This window comes from Trachinotus anak, unplaced genomic scaffold, assembly GCF_046630095.1.
Source record: "Trachinotus anak isolate AG129_WGS33_773 ecotype Australia unplaced genomic scaffold, CSIRO_AGI_Tana_v1 ptg000001l, whole genome shotgun sequence".
Taxonomy (NCBI): Eukaryota; Metazoa; Chordata; class Actinopteri; order Carangiformes; family Carangidae; genus Trachinotus; species Trachinotus anak.
Window position 1 is genome coordinate 16,435,845 of NW_027273852.1, and position 26,928 is coordinate 16,462,772.

The 26,928-nt window shown below is 42.4% G+C and overlaps 1 protein-coding gene across 2 annotated transcripts in view; it reads right to left on the reverse strand.

Annotated features, from left to right (window-relative positions):
• The window catches only part of arhgef49 (Rho guanine nucleotide exchange factor 49), a 59,733-nt gene that overhangs the window by 27,889 nt on the left and 4,916 nt on the right, over window positions 1–26,928 (reverse strand). The window contains exon 1 of one of the 2 annotated variants that reach the window (XM_071480691.1): window positions 14,188–14,285. The exons of the other annotated variant lie outside the window; for it this stretch is intronic. The gene's annotated coding sequence lies outside the window, so the exon portion shown is untranslated. Of the gene's footprint in view, window positions 1–14,187; window positions 14,286–26,928 lie in introns of those variants that run through there. 2 annotated transcript variants of the gene reach the window in all.

Genomic DNA, 26,928 nt, shown 5'->3' on the forward strand with positions numbered 1-26,928 from the left:
ACCTTTTTTTAAAAACAGTCTCTGGAGTGGCTAAATCCGAAAACACCAGCTTTGCACTTCAGTGTGAGAACGAGGAGCTCTTGGAAAACAGTGACATAGACCTGCTCAGTCGTGGCTGGGTGCTGTGTGGCAGTGAAGCGAAGAAGACGGCTTCTACAAGCAGTTTGATCTGTACGTGTTTGTTGTTGTCCTCAGTTTCTACACTGCATTTTAAAGCAGTTGTGCCACTGACTCAGACGGTGCAAAGCTGTTGTTTCACCAAAAAGCAACAATAATGTGTTTATTTCAGTGTGTCTTATGTCAACTCAAAGGGACGCCTCGTGGTCGTACTACAGACGTGCGGGTGTGTGCGCGTGCTTGAGTGCACAGACATGCTGCGTTTGCCGCTCAGCGCGCGGCAGGAAATGGCAGGCTGCGGTCCACACACTGTGCGCTGGCATGCAGTCTGGCCTCCAACACGGCTCCAACACCACCAGCTGCTGAGATATTTCACCGTGCACAGCAGCGGTTCTGTGGACGCCGGCGAACACTAAACTACAGCCGACTGCTTTCTGTTTTTTTATGAGCCCCCGAAGCCTCAAGAACAGCTGCCTGCAACAACAATGACTTCCAGTGTGGCCGAGGGAGCAGAGAGGGTAAGACGAAGACAGCTGACAGCACAGCTCACAAGTCATTAAGTCATAGTCGATGTCAAATGTAAAACTGGCACTATCGCTGCCTGTATTCAAATATCACACTGCTCCATTTGAATCACATTTAGCTAATGCTGTGACATGCTCGCGCTTGTCCACACACACAACAGTTCACTCCTGGTTCAAGGGAAACTCCATCCAAACATCCAGTTTGGATGGACGTCCAGTATTTTTCAACTGATGGCAGTTTTGGCAGAAAGGTAAACACACTGACAGCGGCAGAGCTTCAGAGGCTGGAGACAGAAGAGGTGTATCTAGACATATTTTGGTAAATTAGTCCATATCGGGCTGATGGACGGTCAAGAAGTGCTGTTGCAGGAATAGTTGATTGAGTGAGTGTGTGAGTGTGTAAACACAACTACAGTTACAAAGGGCTTCAGCAGGGGGAGACAGGAAAGAGAGGACACAGACGAGGTGGACAAACCACAGAGTGAACAGTCATTAGATCAAAACCACACTGAAGCAAGCGAGTGAATTTTTAGATGCTTTGTAAAAACTGTGCAGTGATTTAGCTTTTTTGAAGCTTTGCAGTCTCTTCAGTCAAGGAGCAACGTCTGAGTCATTCTAACAGACGTTTGGAAGTTTTTTTTTTTTTCTTCTGCTGCAAAAATTAGTCATCTCCATCTAAAACATAACTGACATGAATTCAAGCTGAGCATATCCTCCAAAACTCTAATGGCCTCTCCTCTGACGTCCTACATGTCAGATTTGGACAAAAAATATATTTAGATGCATCAGAGTCTTTCAGGGAGGGGCTGGAAAAACAGCCTCATAACAGAAAACATCAACCCCAGTGCGGATTAAACCAAACACACCTCATATGAATCTCGAATATTTGACACGTCTCCTGCAGTTTTACATAAATAACCTGTCTGTCTGTGGGTTTACCTGCTCGCCTGCCTCTCTGCGTGTCAGTCATCTGTTAATCCAGCTGTTTGCATCTTTCTGCCTGTGAGAGTCTATCCACTCGAAGCCCCAGTCCTCAGAGCTTCATCTGAGCTCAGCGTTGGGCTATTGATCCAGACGCTTATCTGCAGCGTCTTACATAAGAAGACCTGATCGACATTATCATTACAGATTCAGGGCAGGAAGGAATTTCTTCTGGAAAAGTAACATTATTCGTGTTCTGAACGAATATTTCATGCACAGTTATGATCAAAACACAGTATTTTCAACTTGCAATTGAGTTGATCAACTGAAAATAAATCACAATTAATTGTAATGAACGAATTGTTTAAGCTCTTTATGATGTAAAAATAGTTGTGGTGGTTACAGTTTCACATGCTTTTATTAGTCACCAGCCTGCTAGGACTGTTTTCACCTTGTGAGTCTGTGTGTGTGTGTGTGTGTGTGTGTGTGTGTGTGTGTGTGTGTGTGTGTGTGTGTCATCATGGTTGTGATGCTATTACAGTGACAAAATCTGTCCACAGACAGATGAACATATAAACACCTGTCCTCAAAACTACCTCTGTGGTAGTTGTTGCAAGCAGGTGTCTTCAGGACCACATTTTACCATGATGACACACACACACACACACACACACACACACACACACATACACAGACTCACAAGGTGAAAACAACACCAGCCCCACTGTCGCAGCTGGTAATGAAAATAATCCAGTTGCCGTCTCAGTTTGAATCAGGAGGAACAGCTCATCCAGTTGAATCACTCTGCATCTGAGGCTTGTGAGTCTCTGTTGCTGTGACACAAACGCACACACACAGGGAGGGGAGGGCCAAACAGGTAATAAGAAACTAGAATCCTAATGAAGTGAAGTGCCACTCCATCTCCTGTCAGGAGGAGGACGGACGGAAGCGAGGGGAGAGGTTAGAGCACTGGAGGATCAGCGGAGGCTGAACATTAACTGCTACTAGAGGGATTAGTTTACTAAATGCCTGAGATAGGATGCAAATTAAGGAGGTGAGGAGGGATGAGGAGGAAATCGGAGAGGGCTAAGCAGGGAAAGAGAGATAACTGGGTGGGGCAGCTATGGGAGCTGAGGATTTTTGCTCATGGTGCAGCTTCACAGAAAACTTGTGGGCTGGAGATTCACCAGCATCATGAACACATGCATGGATTTGGTTATGAGGAGCTTTTACATCAAGAAACAGTGATGCTTCCGCTGGAAAAAGAGTCAGCTGAAGGTGGACGTGATATGTAGTAGTCTTTGAATTAACTGTGTTAAGTGTGAGGCTTCCTCTGTTGCTCTGAATGTCTTATAAAACTAAACATTTTCACCACAAAAAACATTCAAATCAAGTACATGAGTGTAAAGACACAAGCGACCTGTATCTTTAACATCCTGGGGAACTCAACTCACGTCAAAGTCTGTTTAAGGGTCTTGGGGAGTACGACTGCATGTGTGAAAAAAGCCTTTTGTGGCTTGAGATCGAGCTGTGTGGAGTTCATTGAGCTGGCTATAGTCGGGTTGGGCCTCAAGACTAGAAAGCTGTGGAGTTAAACACAGGTGAGCTGCGGCTAACGCAGGTGTCCTCACCTTTTACATCGTTTCCTGGAGTGGGAACCTCTCACTCAGGCACAGAAACAAACTGACTCGGGCGGTGAACCAGGACAGCAACATCACCAGGAACAACTCCAGACCTGTACAGCTGATCCATAACCAAAAAGGCAACTCAGGTCTGTAATGAGCCCACCCACCCCCTCACTCCTCACTCCAGCTGTTGCCATCTGGTGGGAGACTCAAGGTCCCATTTGCCAGGAAAAATGTGTACTAACATAAAATAAAGTGACGAGTTGCATTGTGGGTATTGTAGACATCAGGTTTTGACAGGCAATGAGAAAGCATGCTACTCTGATTTTGTTCCTTTTCTTTTTAAAACTGACCATCATGATCGTCATGGTAACGTTGTAGAAGTGCAACGCAAAACTCCTTTAATTCCATTTCACTGACAAGAAGTGTGATACATGGAGAACTCGCCGTTTTAAGATCTAAAGCAGAGAGGAAAAATGTATCTGGGACATCCTGTTGGATTAAGATAAGAACAAATAAACAAAAAAATGAGGACATCCTAATCTGCATGATTAAATGAAACAAGTCTTTACCATTTTTAAAAGCCACTTCCAACCCTAAATTACCACTGATGTACAGGAATGCACGGGGGCCTGGGTGATTTAAATTCTGAATTAGGAGAAAAGGTTGTAAAATGAAAAAAAAAAAAAAACACAGCCTCCGGTTTCTGCCCTCCCTGCAAACAGACGCTGAAGAGTTTCTTCAAAGGCAACGTTCAACATTTCCATTTTTTCCCTCCAAGACACATTCCCACATGCACACACACACACACAGACAGACACACACAAACACACCCTCCCACCCACATCTCAATGTTTCCCATCAGCCACTGAAATGTGGGTTAATGAGGCACCACCCGGGGGCACTGTCAGCAACACCTTCACTACCAGTCTCATCAGAGGGAGGGGAGACGAGGGAGTGGGTGGGGATCTGCGAGACACTGTGCATGGGCAACATCAAAGGTGCAAGCGTGGAAGAGAGCAGTTAATTATACAGAATGAGTGTAGTACGTGTACAAACTACAAGTCTCCGGGGAGATGAACAGAGTTGTACAGCAGAGAGGGTTTACTACAGCAGCTGAGAGCCGGGCTCTGCAGGGATCTGGAGCTGGTTATTTTGAGACACACTGTTAAAAATAAAGTGGACTTATTGTTGAGGCAGTTTTAAAGGACGAATTCAGGCAAGAAAAAAAAGCACTGGTCGAATAAAAAAATGCATCCTCCTCGTCAGCAGTGGCACAGTGACTCAAAAGGCTCAGTTTGGTTTACTTGATGATTGTTGCCACGCCTTTCCAGAGTTGTTAAGTCCTGTCTCGCAGTAAGATCTCACAGTAAACCTCTGACTCATGGATGTACAAGTAAAAACTGAACTTCCTGGAATCAGGATTCAATATGTTTGTTAGATGTCAAGTATAAACACAATGCCTTTGGGTGAGTAACACTGAATGCAACGGAAAATTAGTTCACAAGCCGCCTTTAAACTTCATCAGCTATCGCCACGGAAACGAGGTGTCTCCTCATAACTGTCATCCTAATGTGTAGTCACATTTCTGAGGAGATACAAACCAGCAAATACTCAAAGTCTGCTCAACAGTAACTGTATGAAGTTACATCACTGCACTGTGAAGTTACTGTGAAGGTTAAAAACAACCGTGTGGAAGGAAAAGGCACCTACAAATCAACCTGCTCTGTTGTGTCGTTCTTCCTCTATGGTTCCAGGTCATCTCGGCCTCATTCATATTTCATGTGTTGGGAGCCAGAAATGTTGCCGATGAATTATACAGGCAGCGGATGACCTGGGAGCAAACACCTTGCTTCTTTTGCATGAGGTTTTCCATGAGCGGCGCAGCAGATCTGCGCACGTTTGAAGAGGACAAAAGAGGGAGTCTTCTCCGCGGAGGAGAGACGGTTCAAAAGGAGGCAATTCATGCAAATGATGACGGGAGCTATCATGTAATATGAGGCCTTGTAATGAAGATAAAGTGCTGTGGAAAAACTGGCGCTTTGAAGTTATACTGGGAGGGTCTGATACTCCTCTGAGAAATATGGGTGATTGTGCTTGATCAGGTTGTTATTTTAAATTTTCCTCAGGTATTATTCATTGATCTTATTGAGGTTTGGTCTTGACCTCCTTTTTCCAACTAGGAGCATTTTGCCTTTTTTGCCACAGTATCATCGTGACTGAGAATATGCTTTTATCCTGACCTGCCTCACTGAAAAAGAAGAAGGAAAAATAGAATACATTTTTATTTATCGCAGTGCAATGCAGCGTGCCTGTGTTTAAACACCAGATATTGATTGTCCTCTCCAAATGTCTTGTTTATCTAATACTTAATCAGACGTTTCTACATTTAAATTATAATTGTGTTCACTGTATACAGTATTTCATTTAAACAATGTTCTTGTGCAGCTCTTTATGCAAAGGCCATGATGATTTGAGAAGTAAGGCCTAATAAAAAATCTAACCCAACAAATGACTTCTCTGTAGAAAACCATGTTTAAACATCTTCTTAGTAGAGATAAAATGATTTTATGACATTACTTGATCACTTGTCTGATGGAAAATAGTCGGCAACTATTTTGATTAATCTTTTCAGTCATGTTTCAAGAAAAAATACCAGACGTTCCCTAGTTTCACCTTCTCAGTTGTGAGGATTTGCTTCCTCTTGCTTGGAAGACTGAATATCTTTGGGTTTCATACTGTCATGCAAACAAAACAGGCAAATTCTAGATGTCACTGTGGGCTTTACAAGAAAATCTGACACTATATAAACCAAACGTTTCATTGATTAACGAGAAAATAATCAGCAGATTAATGGATAATAACAATGATCTAGTTGCAGTCATATTTTTTAGAACTGGAGCTAACACTTGAGATGATACTCAGGTCTAGTTACATGTATGTGAAAGTCAAGTTAAGAAAGATGCGCACACACACATACAAACACACACACACACACACATACAAACACACACACACACACACACACACACACACACACGACCTGTGGTCAATATTAGACACAATCGAAGTCTGCATGTCAGTGGCTCATGTTTAATTGATGAAGCAGCAAGCCATGTAATTACCCAGTGATCGCAGAGGAAAACAAGCCTTGATAAAAAATAGGAATAATTTCAATATTGCGTCTATGAGTGTGTATGTTTGTGTGTTTTTCACCCAATCAGCACAATGGCTTTCTGTCACGCCACAGCCAGCCTCTCCTATTGACTGGTGGAGGGTTATGGATCTCACTCAGCTCGGTGGCTGCATTTATAACAACCGTTACATAGAGCTAACCTTTAGAGCGACAGGTAGATACAGGCTCCACACACACACACACCGCAGATACCAGATCAGACTACATCTCTTTTAACTGCCTCTATCCGCGCTGCACTGTGGTGATAACGATTTCATGTGACAGGTTAAAGTTCTTGATCTTCAAACGGGATGTTTGGTGAATAAGAGGTCGGAGAAGCTCCGACTTCTTGCTCCCTCTGAGGAGTAGAAATGAAGCGCTCCCATCATCATCATCATCATCATCATCATCATCACCGCTCATCTGTGCCGCATGATGAATGAACGAAAGAGAGACTCATCCCAGAGGAAGAGAAATAGAGGGTGACATATACAGACAGAATGTGATATAATGAGTAAGCTCTACATTTAGCTTTGTGTAACGCTGGGAGGAAAGCTGAGGCACACTGCTGGCATTTAACTGACACAGAGAAATAACAAGTTAGTGTTTTCAGCATGAGGCCACTCGCCTGAGGCTGAGCGCTCTGATGCACCGTTTCAAATCAAAAGAACATCCTCCATATTCTCGGTCTCTTAAAGCTTTGGAAATACTCTCAGATCCACAACACAAAACTGAGACACATCACAGACTGTCCCTCTGTTTTTTTAACCCTCCACTTTTGACATTAATTGTTCAATCATCATCCTGTTTAGTTTTGATCAATGTAGTTTTTTTGTAAAATAGAGGGAGTCAGAAGTTTCTATCCACACTCTAAAATCCTGTTTTGTTTCCTTTTAAAGATCATTAAACCCACACAGGAGTCTCCAGGAGAATTCAGTGATGATGCATGTTTATGTTATGCTCATTAACCTCAATCCTTTCAACTTCATTTCTGAGAAATCATCTTTTTCTGTTTATTTGTCATGTGGAAAGACTAAATACTACAGTCAGACGCACATATCTGAATTATCCTTCAAACTAGGACACAACATGACACTGTGGATCCCAACTGCAGCCTAAACTGACCCATTACACTCTGTGATTGGATGTTTAATATTAAGTTGTTTTTTGGGGCATTATTGATTTGATAGGACAGTTTAGAGAACATGTGGGGACAGAGAGAGGGAATGACACGCAGGAAAGCTAACCATTCTAGTTTTCACCATTCAGGGACTTTGAGAACCACTGCCCTAAACAACTGCTCCTACTTCACTACTCTATTTTGGTGCATTCTCAGAAATAATAAATAATAAATAAATAGTAATAATAAATATAATTTAATATAAATATAATTTCCACTGTCAAATTGCCCCTTGGACACTGGAATTTGTCTTTTCTATTATTAACCCTGTTTGAAATTATGCAGGTACATGTATAGTGATGTCTTCTTTTGGCTTTTATACACTCAGTTACCAGGTTGCACAACACAGCCAGCCAGACTAGAGCCAGACTAGAACCAGACTAGCTCTAGCCTGGCTCTAATTACTCTAATTGCGTACTACTTACTACCCGAGGCCAGTGTTTGTGCTAAAGCCACAGTGTAAAGCAAAAACCCACAACAGCAACAACTATACTGGCAGATACAGTCACCATGAAGATGCAATACGACAGTATTCAGGTTCAGCAAAAGGTCTGCAAGAACTAAAGCACTCAGTTATCTGAACTCATGTCTCTTTCAGTTTGGTGTAACCTACACACACACACACACACACACACACACACACACACACACACACACACACACACACACACACGCCCCCCAGGGTGTTTTCCTGTTGTCATTTCTGCAGGGGATCATAATGACATCAGAAACAGCAACACCTACATCAACAAAACATCAACAGTCTGCTCACATTCATATCCATATGCTCACACACACACACACACACACACACACACACACATACACACACACACAGTCTGACCTCATTCCTACAATCTGTCTCCTGGGAGAAAAAGGAAGAGAGGAAAAAATGATATCAGGTGCAATGAAGGGAAGCAGCGTGTGCCGAGATGAATCCAGCCGAGGAGGAGAGAGGGAGTGTAAGAGGAATATGTGATGAAGGCCTGACGGGACAGAGGGGGAAAGTTTTAGGTGATTGGAGAGAGGGATAAGCAGAGAAAGAGGTAGACAGGGTAGATAGAGGTATCATTGTCGTCCCAGGAGTGGCGTTAATAAACAAAAGGAGGCTAATAAGGCAGGAGAGGATTTGCTGGGCGGCAGATGGCTACATGAGTCTCTCGCACAACCAGGAATGAAGGGAGACAGGGAGATAAGAGAGGGTGAGGGTGGACGGAGAAAAGAGAAATGGAGCCTGACGATGGAGGCAGAGAGAGAAAGAGAAAAATCATTCATGTAGCCCATCAAAGCACTTCTCCCTCTCCTTAGCCAGCCTGGCACTACAGAAAAGAAGAAATAGATTCTGCTGTTTTATTTAGCTGCTGGGTCACAAGCAGCTGCTCGGGACATATCCTCCCCGTCAGACAAAAAAATTGAATAAAAGAGGAAAATGTTTCATGGATGCTTCGCTCTTCCTAGAAACTGAAGAGTCTGTTTTCAAAGTAAGAGACCTCAGCTTGACTTGAGAGTGAACTGAACAGTCACATGCAGATCCACAAAATCTCAAAGAGATAAGTGAAATCTGTGTGAGTCCACATGCTGAAAAAAAAAAAGGTCCCTTAAGGTTTTCTTTGTGACATTTTCACCCAACACAGGTTTTCAGGCAAAAACCTCAGACAGGTTCCAAAACCAAAGACCAGTAAAAAGCTTTTAGCCCATGAAAACCTGGTTCACATCTTCTCCACATTAAATATTCAAGACTAAAAAGGCAAAGTTTCTTTGGAAAAAAGTCATCATTCTTTATGAGTTTAATACTCAAAAAAACTTCTAACTAACCCATTTCAGCAGGAGATTGTGGATGTGGTTTGATCGGATGTGACTGACAGAGCTGGAGATACGAGCCCCACAACTTTTGATTCAAACAGAATCCAATAACTTTTTTATATAACATGTGTTATGGTTCTAGAGGGCACTGATGAACAACGTCGTCCGGGTCACAGGGAGGTCAGATTAGAAAACCTTTATAGAAGTTGTTCTCTTCAAATCATAAGTGAGAAAATTCATCAATTGGCTGAAACTGCTCCCAAATCCTTTTCACTCGAAAGTCATAAACTGTGTGTGGGGGTTGTAGGTAGATGCATTACTGCATAATGTTGAAGTGGTGACAAACCTAAAAGGTCAGGAAACACTAGCACATGTGATCCTGATTTTAATGGGTTTAATTATGTAATTAATTGATAAGTGAATTAAACAATAAAATGTTTAATTGATGCCTTGCTGCTTGCAATTGTGGAGCCTCTTTTCAAAATAAGACTCTACCCTTAAAAAAAACTGATTTTAAAGTTGACACCTCCCTCCTTCCAAAAAAAAAAATTTTAAAAATACAAATTTAATATGAAAAGAATAAAATAAAAATGGCCACAATTCAAAGCAGACTGCTTTGAAATTCAGCCACTTGTTCTCACAGTCGCCTCCTCTCTCTGGATCAATGCTGCCCCTTGACCTTGCTGAGGGGGTGTCAATGTTTTCCAGAAGCCTTTCTTGTCAGCTCATTGTCTGCTTTAACAAGGATCCATCAGCGATGCATCATGGCCCGGTTATCGACTGACTGGCTCCTGAAGACGCCTACAAGGATCTGTATCTGAGCTGAGGCCATTCTGGATGTCATTGTATGACTCACACCTTCTAACAACAGAGGGAGAGAAAGAGGAGGAAGGAGTGAAATAAAAGCAGGGCGAGGAAAGCAGGAGCAGACCCTCTTCTGTCTCCTCCAGTAGCCAAGGACAAGCTTGTAATTGGCTTACACTGTATGGGAGGAGAGATTTTCAGATGACAGCGAAGGGAAAAGGGGGCAGGGAGAGCAGGGGATGGGAGAGGAAGGGATGAGGGTGATGAAAGGGTAGAGCTGCAGGGATGTGATGATTAGCAGCATGGCGGAAGACGGAGAGAGGGGGGAAAGTGGGAGAAAGGAGAGGGGATGGGTGGGCACTGGGTTTGGCAGTGAGGAGAGATGGAGAGCCATCGATCGAGTGTCGCCACAGTTTACAGAGACCTGACTAACAAGCATCAACACAAAGGTTACTCTGTAATGTATGTGAGTGTGAGCGAGAGTAATATACTCTGGCTAGCAATGGTGTGCATCTGCTTTAGTGCCAGGGTTGTGGTTTCCTTCAACAACAGAAGCCAAAGTGTAAAATGTCTAAATGTAACTACTACAAAATAAGCAAAGAACAAACTAATCTGACAGGTTTTCAACACTTTATAGTTTTTGATGCTCAGTGGTGCAAGCACATGCTGGTGTTGAGGTTTTGGATCTTTCTGATCTCCATCTGTGGCAGGTTTGAAACCACAAATAGAAACCCGTTTGTCTCGAAACTCTCGCCACCACAGAAGAAGACAAAAATGATGACAGAGAAAACATGAAGAAGAAGATTAGGAGGAGATGCTTTCCCTCATATCACATTACTCACACGCTGTCTGTTTGCTCTGAGCCATCGAAAGACTCTCAGCTCTGAAAATCAAACTCGACATCCCACACCGGGTACCACTTTATATTCTACCCGCCACAAAACAGTGGAGGCTCCCACAGGAAGCTCCAGTATCAGCTGAAATGTTTCTGCAAGTGGACGCCAAACAATTGTTGCTAGAGGAATCAGGTTTCCCGTCCCTCATTTTGACTGAGATATTCCAAAGGACAAACTGAAGAGCCATTTAATCAGACACAAAGAAAACCACCAGCCACACTCAACTGTATCTTTTTATCAATGGCAGATGGAAATTCCTAATTACTAACCCCAGGAAGCTTTTTGCTCGTCTAACCGGTGGGTACAGAGATGATTAGCCTCACGTGAACCTCCTAAGCCCCGAGCCCGAACCTCTCCCCTCCCACTCCCCAGCATCAATGCCTCTATGCAAACCTGCCTGTGTCAACTCAATTTATTTTCCAATTTCCCACAGGGTGAAAGAGTGCCTCTCACTCTCGTTCCCTGTCTGCCATCCATCACTCTACAACTCTCTATTCTCTGTCCCTATCCCCCCCCCCATGTGTCCCCTCCTCTCCTCCCTTGTTTGTCTGTTTTCCTGTCTGCTGAAATTTCAGTGCTAATGTGGTGTGTTGTCCTCCTCCACATGTCGATCTACAAAGAGCAGACGGGAGGAAACTGTTTATATAGGTTCTGAAACAAATAGTCAAATCATCGAACAGAGGACTGAGAGAAAATGAAGCAGACGATAATTCAAACAGAAGTGATGAAGCTTTAAAGCATGTTGACGGTGGCGCTCTTGAACCCACAGAGAGTTAGAACCAACTCTGGAGCACTACAGGCCTTTCAGCCACTTTTAGCTCTTAGTTTTGGTGCATGACATTACCTCATTTTAATCAGCCGTAGACATCTGTATTCAGCAAGAAAGCTCAGATAAACCCGTTATACACCATCTATGCAAAACCATACAGTAAGCAGACAATGTTAGCAAGTTGCTGGTGAACACAGTAAAGCACTGAAGTGCTAAAAAGCCAGAGCTTCTTCTCAGGAGGTGGAGGAGACTAAAAGGAAGAGTGAGCGTTCATCAGGTTCTTCACATTAGCCAAACTTTAACTTTAACTTTAAGTACGTAAAGGGACAGTGGCTGTGTGTTCTTCAGGTTGTTGTGGTGTGAGTCTTCCCCTGAGTTCAAAGTCATTCAGCAAAAATATCAAATATTCTCAGGTGCCAGCTTCTCATATGAGAGATTTTTTTCATTATTGTTATTTTCTTTTGCACATTTTGGACAGAAGAGAGTGACAGGAAATGGGACAGAGAGTAGGGGAATGACATGCAGCAAAGAGTCCAGCCGGACGAGAGTCGAAGCAGGGACTCCGGGCCCCCTAACCATTCAGCTCCAGGATTAGTTATGTTTATTAATATCATTGTAAATTAATTCTTTGGAGTTTTGGGTTGTGGAAGCTTGAAGGCATTACCTTGGATTTTCATGATTTGTGGATGAACATTTTTTTAAAAATTATTTTCTTACATTTCTAAACTAAACTTATTGATATAAAATAATGGTAAATGACCGTTAGGTGCATTACAGAATTATTGTTTGTCGTCTTTTTGACAGAACAGTTTGTGCCAATATTATCATGACAATCTGTATATTATGAGATGTACAAGACCATTCAAAAGCAGCTTTTATTGTTTATTTGTCAACAACCATAACTCTTCCTGTGAGGTGCCCATGAGTGGAAGTTGCTGTATAAACAGATAACGACAATACAGTAAAATATGAAATGTCTTTATTGAAGAAGTGATAAATGTTGACAAACACTGTTCACTGACAAACAGTTTCAAATGTCTTTATAGCTGTTTACAACTCCTTATAGTGTGTTATAAACCATTCATTAAATGTTTATATTCTGCTTATAGTATTACCTGTTTTAAATTCTGTTCAAATTAAAAACAAATAAATGAGTAATAGGTTTGTTTTGTCCTTAATGGAACATCTAATTGATTTTTTATTCATTTGCTACTCATATACATTAATATTGACAAGACTCTGTCAATATCATCATAATATTGATCCCAACCATATCAGCCCTCCCTGGCTGCACCTCTAGTTTACACATGAGACCACAGACCTGGGCGGTTGATATTCATGCTGCTCTGTGAACAGCCGACAACACACACAAGCACAAGCACAAGGGGCCGGCCGGCTGCAGAGGAATATACTATCGACCAACCAGGAATTTATCAGCCACAACAATTAATCTTGTGGGAGGCCGGTAGTCTGTGTGTGTGTGTGTGTGTGTGTGTGTGCGTGTGTGTGAGTCTCAAAATGTGCCTCTGAGAGAGAAATGAGGCGAGACTACAAGATAATATTGAAGATGTCATTTGTGCTGACCGCCCCTGATACACACCCGCACACAGCCAGACAGACACACCACATACACATACAGACACACAGGATTTCAGAGGGTCAGCCAGGCACGAGCAGAAGCTCCTCACATTCCCTCGACCTGCAGATCAGATCCGGTAACATTATCAGAGGTGGCTGGATCTGTTCATCCTCCCTTTCTTAACGGTGAGACTTTCACCTTTGGAGTTATATCTAAGGGTCAAGTCAGCTCACAAAGACCATGCTTTAACATGCTTGATATACAGCATGGTGATCTGAATAAGCAAACAGCACAGAAGGCTGTAAAACTGAGCTGCACTGTCAAAAGAGCCTAAAAGAGCTATCTGTGTCTATGCAAAGCCTCACATTACACCTGCTGTCATCCCCTGACTTCCCTCCATACAAGGCTACATGAATTATTGAGCAATCGCTGCTTTGTCAACTACTACACCTGCGATTGAGCAGAATAAATATTCAACCTGTTTACACCATTCATGAAATGACAAGATCCATGCATGCAAAAGGTTGTTCCCAACCCGGAACAGGGAGTAATCTGAGTATAATGATGCTGTTACACAAGGAAACACGATATATAAGAGAAAACATGCAGTCCTGTCACTCACAAAGCAGAGCACATGCTTCCTCTTCAGCTCTAGTTTTTCCACCGGCAACAACTGCCTCCACTCTGCAGCTCTGTCCTGCAGAGAGGCAAAGCTCCCGATGCCACAAACTCCTCATCACAGGAGAGGAAACGGCAGCAAATTCAGAGGAATATTCGCAGGTTTGTGTACTCACCTTTGTTTTGAGCGAGCGTATATTCGGTGGTCGCTGTGTGTTGCGAGCTCTGCAGCGCAGCAGGCAGCCTCTCCTCTCCGTCTCGCTCCCACTGCGAGCTGGAGTAGAGTGTGTGTGTGTGAGAGAGGGCGACAGAGAGAGAGAGAGAGAGAGAGAGAGAGAGAGAGAGAGAGAGAGAGAGAGAGAGAGAGAGAGAGAGTGTATGTGAGTGGGAGCCCTCTCACTGGCTATTGTTACAGGGAAGGGAGCCAAACTGAGCATGCTCCAACATGAACAGCCCTTGTGGTTGGCATGGAAACCGGGAAGCGGCTGTTGTGTTTGAGTTGTGGGGGCTTTCTGTTATCCACACACAAACACACACACACACACAGCAAAGTGCAGGCAGGTGCTGCTGCTCTGTCATCATCCTGGCCACGTTTGGACACTTGATTAAACCTTAATTCTCCTTCATTTTGTTCCCTTCAGTCAGAGTGAAATGACAGCTGCTCTCTCAGCCGATGACCTGGATCACACACAGAAGTTCACACAGTGTCCTGGATAAAAGTAACCAACCACAGTCCGGAGTTCACAGTAAAAACCCTTAAGGTAACAAATAATAACGGATCCAGTGGAGCTGTCCACATCACAACAAAGCTCTCCCGGTGATATTGTGTCTAAATGAATGAGTGACGGTGAGAGACCTCAGCTCTTTCCTGATGAGGACATTTTGTGCTTTCATTACTAAGTCAACAGCAGAGAGATGACAGGAAATACTGGGAGAGGGAGTTGGGGAATGACATGCAACACAGCACTCTAGTACTCAGTGCGACCGTAGGGATGTTACGGCTCAGACACCGCCTTATCCTCAGCCTCCGGGGAGCCCCAGTGAGAAGTTTTTCATGGAAGAATATTTACTTTTAATTGGTACCACTGTTGTAGTTGAGTCCTATTGGATGTAACGAAGCATGTAACATAACTCTGGATCTTTCAGAAAGGCCTGTCCTGATTTATAATTCACTGGGTAGCACACTGGTGCAAAATAAAGTAGAAATAGTGAAGGAGAAAGTATGCGGATATGCCGACGTAATTACACTGTAAACCTGACGAAGACACTTGTATCATGGATCTTTTTATGAGCATCAGTTCCCTGTGTTTTCTACAGCTGTCTTTTTTATGTTCTGGCCATGGATATACAACACTAGTTTTTTATTTCTTATTATGAGCAGACATGATGAAAAAAAAAAAAAAAAAAACTTTCATGCTAACTGCCAGCAGATGCTTGTTTATTGTGTTTAAAATGACTACAGTTGGCATGTCGTGAAGTTATAACAAACCCTCAAAAGGAAAAGTAATTTGAGAAAACGTCCAAAAACAACAAGCTTATGTCTGCGACAAAGACCTCTAGTGGCTGAAGGAAGCAAAGGAGGAAGTGTTTTCCAGCCACAGGGAGGAGGTCTGGAGGATGAATGAGGCAACAAACAACACACTGAACCCAACATGGAAGACCACTGTTCATTTCCCCTTCCCAACATCAATGTTGGTTTCTTTTGACCATCACCAGCCGTTCTCTAAATTTGACCAAGTGGTTATTAACAAAGGCCCCTTAACCTTAACAAAGTACTTACTTTAACCCAAACTATGATATTCCTCATTCTAACCATCAATCAAACCTCAGCCATAGTGCTGTCACATCATAAAACACTATGTCATGTCTAAAAGCTGACGTGCAGAGCAAAGAGAGCATGAATTTTGTTCTTTAATGTGGATGACAAGTTGTTAATATCATGAGCAGATATGAGTGTTATTGACTGTGAAGGGCAGCAGTGGACTCTCATTAGAAGAAGAAGAAAATGACTGACACCAATCAATACGAATCATGAAAATGATTGAATTAGTAGAAAATGAATGGATTAGAATGGATTAGTGGATATTTCTGTATCACCATACAGCGCTCCTCTTCACATACCACCAGGGTGGTTTTAATATGAATCTGCATCTCAATAAAATCCAATCTTCCTCATTAATATGCACATTTATTTACATAACAGGATGCTCTAAATCTAATGGGATCATCTGCTCTGTCAGAGCAGCATGTGTCGTAAGGATGGGCAGTTTTGACAAACATCACACATGAACACTGAACATAAACACTGAGTAATTATGAAACAGGTCCAGTGCTTCACTGTGTTCTAATAACAGTGTGTCGGTGTATGCGTTTGCCATTCACTGGCCATATGTATAGAGACGACAGGGGCATTCCCACAACCACAACTTCCTGTGGGAATAACAGCCACGAAAGGCAGCATGCAGGCATCATGCACCAGACGGCTCTTGGCATGTTTGTGTCCATGAAACAGAGCACAAACAGAGCCACAGATGCCTTATTGCCAAAACTACGCCGAAGCCAACACCCTCTTTCTGTCTTCCCCACATGCACACCCTCTAAAACACCACTTTCTTCACTTTGCTTATTTTACCGTGACGTCCAGAGCGAGTGACAGAGAAAGAGAACAGAGAGATATAAGGCATTGGTGAAGCCATTGACAGCGGTCAATGCAGCCCACTCGCAGCAGGGGGTGTGTCCACTAAGCACCTGCTGTTCTGCATCACAAGGATTTCCTGCCATCAACAGAAACACACTAAAAACGTCCAAGGCTCTTTAAGTGTTCATTCGGTGCTTAACAGCTCCATCACACATCAGAAAATCAATATGGCGACCACAGGACTGCATTAATCAGAGGATGGAGGTGCGTCTGTGTGTTAATGTTTATTACGTATATGAATATACAGTGATATACAGTGTGTAATCATTGCCAAACAGGCCATGTTGAAATCCACTTTAACAATCAATGCTGTTCACTTGAATTCTACAACGACTGCACACGGTGGCAAAATGACTGGAGGCTGCTGCTCTTGACTTGTTGTCACCATGAAGCTACCAAGCAACCAGCACAGGCTCCAGGAAGTCACTTTACATGACACTAAAGCTGCAGTCAGAGATTTATTTTAACTGCTTGGGGAAAGAAGAACTCCACAACAGCCTGAAAAACACATTATCACTTTATAGATTTGTTGCAGCGAACATATTAGCAAACTGCTGCCTATTTACACATCCAGCAAACACAGTGCAACAACATCATCATCATCATCCCAACGCGGTCATGTTTGAGTCTACCGCATGAATGTAGGTCCAGTATTCACTCTCCTCTCACCAACTCAAATATCTGGCTTTTTAGCTGCTAAATGATCCATTTTCTATCTGTCTGTGTAACTGTGTGTGCTGGCAGACAGACAGACAGACAGACAGACAGCGTGCTGCTGAGAGCAGTATTTACGCACTGTACAGCCAAAACAATGAGCTGAAAGGAGCTAAAAAGCTCCACAGAGTTGCAGAAACGGTTACCATGAGTGACACCGCTGTTGGATCCACAGTTGAGTCAGTCTACTGTATGTAGACTATTTAAAGTAGGCTGCCTTGAAGTAATGTGCTCTGGCTTTGCTCTACCTTGCAGAGATGATGCACTTTGTCATTTCTGGGGTGAAAGCCCAGACATGTTTGTGTAGAAGCCAAAAAGAAGAAGCCACAATAAGTGTGTGTGTGTTAGTGTTGGCCCTCTCCTCTTATCAGACCCATACAGGGGTGGTACTGACACCAGGGGTCGAGATGAGATGTATCCACTGAGCTGCCCTGCTCCACTCTGCGACACACAGCTAGATAATTCATGAGGGCTTCACCATTGGTTCAATAATTCATAGGGCCCTAGCTCTGAGTCACGGACAAGCCTTTTACTGAGGAAGGAAGGAGAGGGAGTAACACCAAGAAAGAGAGAGAGTGGGAGAGGGGGAGACATTTGCGGGGTGCAAACTCAATAAGAACTTGCCACACCATTACTTTCTGAGGCCTGCTAAATTTAGCGCAGTCTCCATGACTCAGGGGAGGAGCCGCACAAGGAGATGAAGGAGGGCGAGCCAGCTGTTAGTGATGAGTAAGTAACCGTGGGAGCCCGAAAGCATCCGAAGCAGCCGACTGAAGCAGAGGGTTTTCCTGAACCAGTACACACAACAGGGAGTAAAGACAAGACAGGCTTCACTCATGTCACTTGTCCACATTATTACACACACACACACAAAGAGGAAGCCTAATAGAGTGTGTGCAGGCAGAGTGTTCACACAGTGCACACCTCTGTGCTGCACAATAGCTGATACTGTTAGCTTTCCTAGAGAGGAACAATGCATTGTTGTTGACCCCCCAGGCGATATGGAAATGTTTGCATATCGAGGAGGTCGGGGGGGGGGGGGGGGGGTGTTAATACAGGGCACTGCAAAAAAAATGTCCCTTTGCCAGTGTGTTTATCTGGTGCTTCATTGCTTGGCCACCACAGGGGCATTGTGGGGCACAGTGCAGTCCTTTGATGCCTGACAATCGATAGAGTGATGGGTGACTGGGTGGAGGTTGATGGAGGGTACAATGCACAAAGGAACACAGTGACACACATACAGGAAAGGAGCCACAGGCTTGACACACTGAACTACATTTTAACCATCAACTGGGTCTCACATAAAGATAAACCTGGGTAAATTTGGTAAATCGGAATGAGATCTACACTCTGTACTAATCAGTTACTTTTTCTCGACATCACCTCTGGTGTTGACTCATGCAAACACATCAATTTTTCGTTTTTCAACATCAACACCAAATCAATTACAACCAAACAGCAACTAAAACATGGTCCCCTTTAGAAAGACTAATTTAAACAATTTTAAAAGGATCTGAATGTTTAGAAGAGTTAAAACAATGATGTGATGTAAAAGGGGGAATTTATGGAGGAATTCAAAAAGTGCAGTGCAATTCTGTCAAGTTTGCCTCCTTTTATTTTATAATGGGAGAGGGTGTAATTATAATATGACCTTAGTTTCCAGTGGTTGTTTAAACATTTGACTGCATTCCAGTTTTTATTTCATTTTTTTATGTTACTGTGCCAGGATACTTGGGGTTCCAACTGGAGCCACAAACCACCAGGAAACAAGGGTTACAAATGCTCTGCGGTTTATTCCATTAATTGTGTTTATTCAATCGGTGTGTGGATTCTCGGGATGCTTGCCATGGTTCTAGACAGAGGAAAAAGGAATTACAATATTTGCCCAACAACTTCACGACAATCTGGCCTTTAAATCATAATATTAAATCAATATATTCCTCTTCTAACAAATAAAACTAATTGGTTAAATTATATCAATCAACTTCAAATCCCAACTGAGAAAGAAAGAAGACAGAAAATACTACTTACATTGAAGATATATCTAAAGACACATGGCAAACACCCACCAGAACTAAACAAGGTTTAGATGGTTGCAGACAAAGAGAGGAAGTCCTCAATCAATTCTATTAACTGATATTAAGATGACTAATGAATATCTGTTACTTTTTACATTCTGTTTTATAACCACACTGACAACATGACTCAAGGGATGTTGATCGGTCCGTCCACCACTTTGTTTGTCGTTCAGACAATTATCTTAGCAGCTATTAAATGGACTGTCATGAAATTCTGTACTGACATTCATTGATCCCAGACGATGAATCTTAATGACTTTGGTGATTCCTCGAGCACAAATATGAGGTTGAAATTTGTGGTTTTGTGTGAAAGGACTTGACAGCTGTTAGACGAATGGCTGTGGACTCTGGTTGTTTTGTGATAAGCTCCTCTAATCTGTTGTTACAGTAGGATAAAAATGTGAACAAACATATTTTGACCAAAAGTACTAAAGAGACAGGGAGGCAGCAGGGGAAGTGGCCCACATTCCTCAGCAAAAACTGCTGCTTCATTCACAGATGTCGTGTGTGTATGTCTGTGTGTGTGTGTGTGTGTGTATGTGTGTGGGTGTGTATATGTGTGTCTGTACAACCTACATCCCTGGGAATACAGTCTGTCAATACTATCATCTACCGTTACAACTGATGGTTCGTTTTTGTTACCAGTTAATCTACCAATTGTGTTTTCATTTAGTGGTTTAATTTGGAAAATGTCATATACAATAAAATCCACTTTGCTCTCTACATTTTCCCAGATGCCGCGGTGATGTCTTTGTTTTTCCAAACAGCAGTCGAAGCCCAAAGATCTTCACTTTACAGTGATTTAAAACGAGAGAAAAGCAGCAAATCTTCACACTTGAGAAGCTGGAACCACAGAATGGCTGATGAATTGATTTTAACAACTAGTTATTCACCAAACCTGCTAGTTCTCTGTGATTAACACAGCTGGTTTTGTGCACTGCTGACAGAAATACCAATACCCGTACCAGGTCCAGTGCTTCCCACCATGGGTCCTTCAATCAGTTCAAAAACATTGCAGTGTTTTGTAATTGGGAGCTGTGTGGTGCAGGCTTAGTGGGATGATCAGCTCTGCTCAGCAACAGCCAAACATGCTGGTGCTAGTGTGTGTGTGTGTGTGTGTCTGTGTGTGTGTGTTTGTCTTTATTGATTGGACCAGGCTAGGAACAGGTGACCTGCCTGGAAAAGGGGAAATAAATGGAAAGCAGGGCCACACATAACCATCATGACCCATTAACCACATTCATTATTTAATTTTCCATCCGCTCTCAGTGGGTCTGATAGGAAAGAGGGGGCTGGAGCACAACTCCATTAAACTGGCATTTACATGTCAGATGTTACGTAAAGAGAACTCAATGACCTGTATTCTCAGATGTGCCTGTGAATGAATATGTCAGCATTCAGGGTGCATGTGTGTGTGTGTGTGTGTGTACACATGCTCCCTCCTGAGCCCTGCATTGGCTGATTTAAATCCCCATGTGTAGAGGGGAGCCTGCTATCATAATCAGCACGTCTGCAGCCGCACAGCACACTGAATGAAGCCTGGCCCTCCTGATGGGAAGCCTTGAAATCCAATTTTCCTGTCAATCTATCCGTCTCTACGGTGTACCATACTGTCCCGCTCAAAGCTGGATCTCTGAGTACGCCCTCCACATGCCTCTCATCTCTCATCAGCCTGCCTTGATTGGTCTCCTCCAGATGATACCACAGATCTGGTTAGCGGGATTGATGTAATGTGGGGTTATGTTGTTTTCATCGTCATTTCCGACACGATTATGCACTAAACCGGCTCCCCGCCCGAAACAGCACCACAGGAGAAGGAGAAAGAGGTACTTTCTTCAAAATGTTAAACAGTTCTTCTTCACGTGATGGTGCATTTTCCTGCCAAGAGGCACCAGCATGCATCTGAATCTGAAGTATCAGCCAAATGGGAAATTGGCAAGCTGCGGCACAGAAACGTGACCAAGTTTCTTTATCAAATGAAAAACTCTCTTAATATTTAACCTAAATTAATCACCTCAGTAGGTACAATAAACGCAGGATGGTTGACACATTGGTGTCTGTGTGCAACACATCTGCAGATGGTGCAGTGGACTGAATGTATTGAATACCCAGAACAGAAAGGAAACTTGGAGCAATGCAGGCTGGATCATCTTCAGTGAAGGGAAGATTATCCTCTGAAACACAGAGATCAATGTTATTTCTCTTTTCCCAAGAGGCAACAGCTGATAAAGACTCGTGCGTGGGAGGCGGAAATAAAAACAACATTAGCCATCAAAATTCAACCGCGGCAATCTTCATAGTAATAGTAGGAAGCTTGGGCGTACTGCAGAAAATGTGGCATTTACACATCAATAGAGAGGGCTGGCTGAGTCGTATTATAATGCAGAACATTCAGACGGTGGGCGAGGCTTTTTGAATCTCAATGACACTGTGCTTGGGCAGAATGAAGGTAACAAGCGATGGCTGTGAACTGTTGGAGGCAATTATTGTGCATGAGGACGAGGTCCATGTCTGCATCAAACACAGTTGTGCAGAAGAGTGCGATATTATGCAATGACGCTGACATAACCAAGGGTCCAAGGAAAGAGCGGGAAGCCACGCAAGGTCGCTGCCCTTTGGATAACGGCACGTAGGAAAGCCATTAGAGGAGACCTTGGGCTATCTCTGGATCAAAAAGAAAGGCACACCCACCAGTGAAGTAGCTGCCATAAAAAAGGAGCTTCTAATGTTAAACACAGAAAGAAGTGAAGACACTCAGGGAAAAGCTGTTGTTTATGTAAGAATACAAAAAGTGCAGATATTAAAAAAGAAGCTTTTTTTTAAGCAAGGAGTTTAAACTGTAGGAAATATTCTGCCAGGCAGGCTGCGTAATGAGTGTGTGTCAGAGCTGTAAATCGTGTCTTGTAATATTAAAAACCGCTGTGCAGTGTTTAAGTGTAACCCTTCAAAATCGTGGATCTATTACTCAAACTGGTCCTCCTAGATTGTATTTCATATCCCCTCACTAGCAACTGTAGCAACAACCCCCCACAGTCAGTCAAACATGCACATGGTTGCATGGCAATCTAACATGATGTCACACACGGACGTACAGCAAGTTGTGCTTCATTATGCTTCCAAAATATGAAGCTATTATCTACATAAAACTGATGATGTACGGAATTATGAATGTTTTTATTGACTTGCTGTAACAACTGTGTTGCTTCTACTGATGTATCATTTTTCCAGTGCAGAAAGACAAATCTGACGACACATGAATGCTGTATCATGACAGCAACCGGGATAAGACATGAACTGGTGAGGATGATTATTGTTTTCAAATGAACTAACTCTAATTCATTCTCAGGCACATTTAGAATAACATAGTGTGTCATAGCATTCAGTCTACTGTCTGACTCTCATACATGAACAAATCTGGTGAGACCTGAAACTCCCTAATGGTAATTTTAGCCTACAGATAACAGCTTTGCATTGAAGGAGCAAAGTGTCATGGCCAGTTTTGCTGATCTGAAACAGCCCAATCAGAACCTAGAGGCTAAGTTGTTGTTTCATTTTACGTTTCATTTAGGAAATGGTAAATATGAAACATTTATATGATAGAACTAAATACAAATGGAAATGAAATAAAGTCTTTTAAATAATGCTTTCGATGAAATGTTAAAAATTCTCGCTCATGTGAACTGATTTTATTAGTCTATATAATAATTGAAATAGGAAAACAGTTTCAACATAAACAACATTTGCTTTAGTCAGCCATCAGTTATCATTCATTGCATGTCGAGCTGAATCTCAATAGTAAAACATGGATGAGAAAAGGGTTTGCCAATTTCCTGGAATATATCCTGACTTTGTGCTGGTGGAAACCATCCCAACGGTACAAAAAGTAACCCAAACGATCACAGTCTCTCCAAATGAATTTTTTCATAGTATTCTACTACTTTAAACTACTTTTTACAGTCCGTCCTGGCATCACTGGTCATGGCAGTGAGTGTGTATGGCAGCTGGTATCAGCCAATCACCAGCTGCTGAGTCAAGTCAGGTCGAGTCGAGGATACGAGGTTGTAGTGCTGAATAATCCCAGCAGCTGGATCTCAGCTGGTTTTTAACAAGACACGATCAATAAAAAATCTTTTCATCTGGATTTAAACAGCTCTGGTTCCTGCTGCAAGAAAATGTTGATCGCAGATTATGAGAGGATCAAGAGGACCCTTCCAGTCATGTCCAGTTTTTTGAAGCCTGAAATTACGCTTTTGAGACAGACCTTGACAGCACTCTACATATGATTCATCCTTACATCTTTAGACCTTTGATTTGTACAAGGAAAACCGCACAACATCTTCTGGTAATGGAGCAGCATTATTTCTACTTCAGCACTTCATGGGGGAGAGGGACAGAGGGAGAGACAGGAAGAGGAGGGAGGATGTGCAGACCAGCAGTTTAATCCAGTTTTTAACCAAACTGCTAAAGGCAAAGCAGATACAGCGCTGGGTCTCCAGACTCTTGAACCAGTCAGTTTCCTTCAGGACCCTTCTGATCAACTAACCGACCTCTTTAGTGAACACACGCAGGCCGACCCTGTCACTGTCAGGATAATCCTTCCTCCTGGTAAAAATGTACTCTGACCTGAATCCTAATAGTCCACTGGAAGGTTGTGCAGGCAAACAAATGCAGAACACACACACAAGCACACGAGCAGAAGCCGTCATCAAGCTGTCAGGTAGAGCGGCACAGAGGTTTCAGTCTCATTAACATTCTGCATCTGGCTTCACATCACACACACAAACACACACGCGAGCACACATCTCCTCTGAGAGACATATATTTTGCCGGTGTCTTCACTGTACGGATGGAAACTCTGAGAGAACAATACCTCACTCTGTGGAGCGTACTTTAAGAGAAATGCTCACGGGCTAAAATCCACTCAGTCACAATGCTATTTTTGCTTTTTCATATTGTGGAACAGAAACTAATGGTTAATTACTGCAGGGGTATAGCCACTGGGATTTGGTGAGTGACTCATGTCAGAGGAGATTAAAAAAAAAAAATCATTACAGTCTGAATCTGTTACAGTTTCATAGCTGAGAGCGGTGAGACAGAGATAGGACCAGATCAGGTGATAGCTGGGTAAAACTTCCACTGATCCAGTCACACTGTGACATGTTTAATGCTGTATACAATATATCCGATATTCTAATAAAACCACTGTCCTGGTGAGACCTGAATCTTAAATCTTGTCTTAATCTGAGCAAATTTGTTCATCTGAGCAAATTCCACCAACTACATTGAAATGGTGCAAAAGTACTGAATCTTAATATTGAAATGACTTGAGCTGTTTATATTTTTGCTGTAAAACAGATTTGAAATTGTAAAGACAGAACCAGAAAATGCTCATGTTACAATGTACTATATATATTCTTTATTCCTCTGCAACAGAGGAATTTCCCAATTTGGGATCAATAAAGTCTATCTTTCTATCTATAAAAGACATAAGAACTAATTTTAAGAATTTTGACAAATCCAGTGAATTAATACCTGACAAATCAACGTACTTCATCACACTGATATAAAAAAAATCTAAATTCGTTATTGCCACGAAGCAGTTCTGCTTACTGTACAAAAACATTCTCTAATGCAGATAGAAATGTTAAAGCAGTTAAGTTTTACAGTAACATCTTTACACATTTCTGTTCTCTTACCCAACCCTTGTGTGAAGCAGTTCACTTCAAGCCACCTCCTCCAGTTCCCCACCTATCTCCAGCAGCAACACAACAGCAGCATGATCCCTCTCTGGCTTCCTACCATTATGATGACCAATATACAGTCAAGCAGGAGACAGCCTCTGAATCCTGGTCTCTACAGCTGTAGCTAAAAAACCACTCGAGGTGGAAAAAAATAGAATATATTAAATTTAACACAGGTGGTAATGGGGAGTCTGCTCACCTTATCTCCAGCTGAGCCTCGTTCCCTGTTCAGGAGGGAAGAAGAAGGAAGCAACGAGCAGAACTAGGGTAAATGAAACTTTGGACAGAGTGGAACCGACAGGAACATTAGAGCATGTAGCGTAGAGACAGAAAAGGGGAAAAGAGGTGTGGAAAATGAGAGCAAGGTTACAAATGGCTGTTAGTGAAGGAAAGGAGAGGAGGTCGGGTGTCCATTCATGAAACAGAACCATGATGCATTTCCATAACATTTACATGTTTTATTTGTGTAAAACACTTGAGCTTACACTGTACTTTAAACTGGCTTTTCTATTTACCACTGCATCACTGCTTATGAACCACAGATGCAGGTTTCGTACTACAGTATAATACTACCAGACTAATAAACCTTCATAGATTATGCAGGCTAATCCAGATAATATTATTATGGGATGAAGGCTGCATTAGAGAAAGGACATGCAGACATCTCTCACACAGACATTAGAATGAACAGCAAGCAAAACACCACAAATGACACGTTTCTCATGTAAATGATTGAATCTATTAGGTTCTGGACAAACAAATGCTGCACACGACGCAGCAAACAACTTCTACAGGACAGTACACGAGTTTCAATCAGGTTCTCAGCATTTTCACAGCCTGTGACCTCGATTATAAGTATGTATATTAATTTGCTGTGATTATGGATGTTTAAGGTCACTGTTTTGTTTGATCCCATTACAAAGAGGCTGTGAAATTCATGCTTTCATATGTGAAATTAGACATTTTATATTATTTATTTTATATGTGAATTATCTGTGCTGGTGTGTGGCTTCATCACCGGTGAAATGCTGTTTGTCACATGTTGCAACATGTGAATGTATCACATGAAAGGGTGAACCACGTGATTAAACACGTGAAATGTGTGTCATGTGGGATAAATTCACATTTTCTGTGAGTGCAATACAATAAAACGTAAAATATACTGTCGTGAATTGCACTGGTGGGAAGCCAGAGAGGGATCATGCCACTGTTGCGACAAAATCTCTTGTAGGTAAATGCATTAAATCATAACGCACTTCAGAGTTAGATTATTTTAATTAATGCCTAAGCGGTATTTCAAGGAGGAGCTAATTTTACCTACTTAACATAATGTTTAGTAGTTTTACAGACAAAATTTAAATTTTGTCTGTAAAACCCTAATTATTCACTATAGCTCTAGAGCTCTATACAGTCGAGATATAAAGTAGCAGGCAGGGGGAGTGCTTAAGTATACGTACCAAAAATGTTCTTAGTTTCTTTCCTCCACTGAGCACGGCCTTGAACCAAAACTTAACCAAGCAGGCTCGACGCCAGTGGTATTGTTTAATTCTAATAAGCACAGTCTGGGGTTGCTGAGAGTGGAGCATTTATTCTCACAGAAACATGAAATTCCAAACTCATTATATCAACCACATCTCTGCTCACTCTGTCTGCATATCACCCCCAAGGTTGAGATGGTTAGAATCA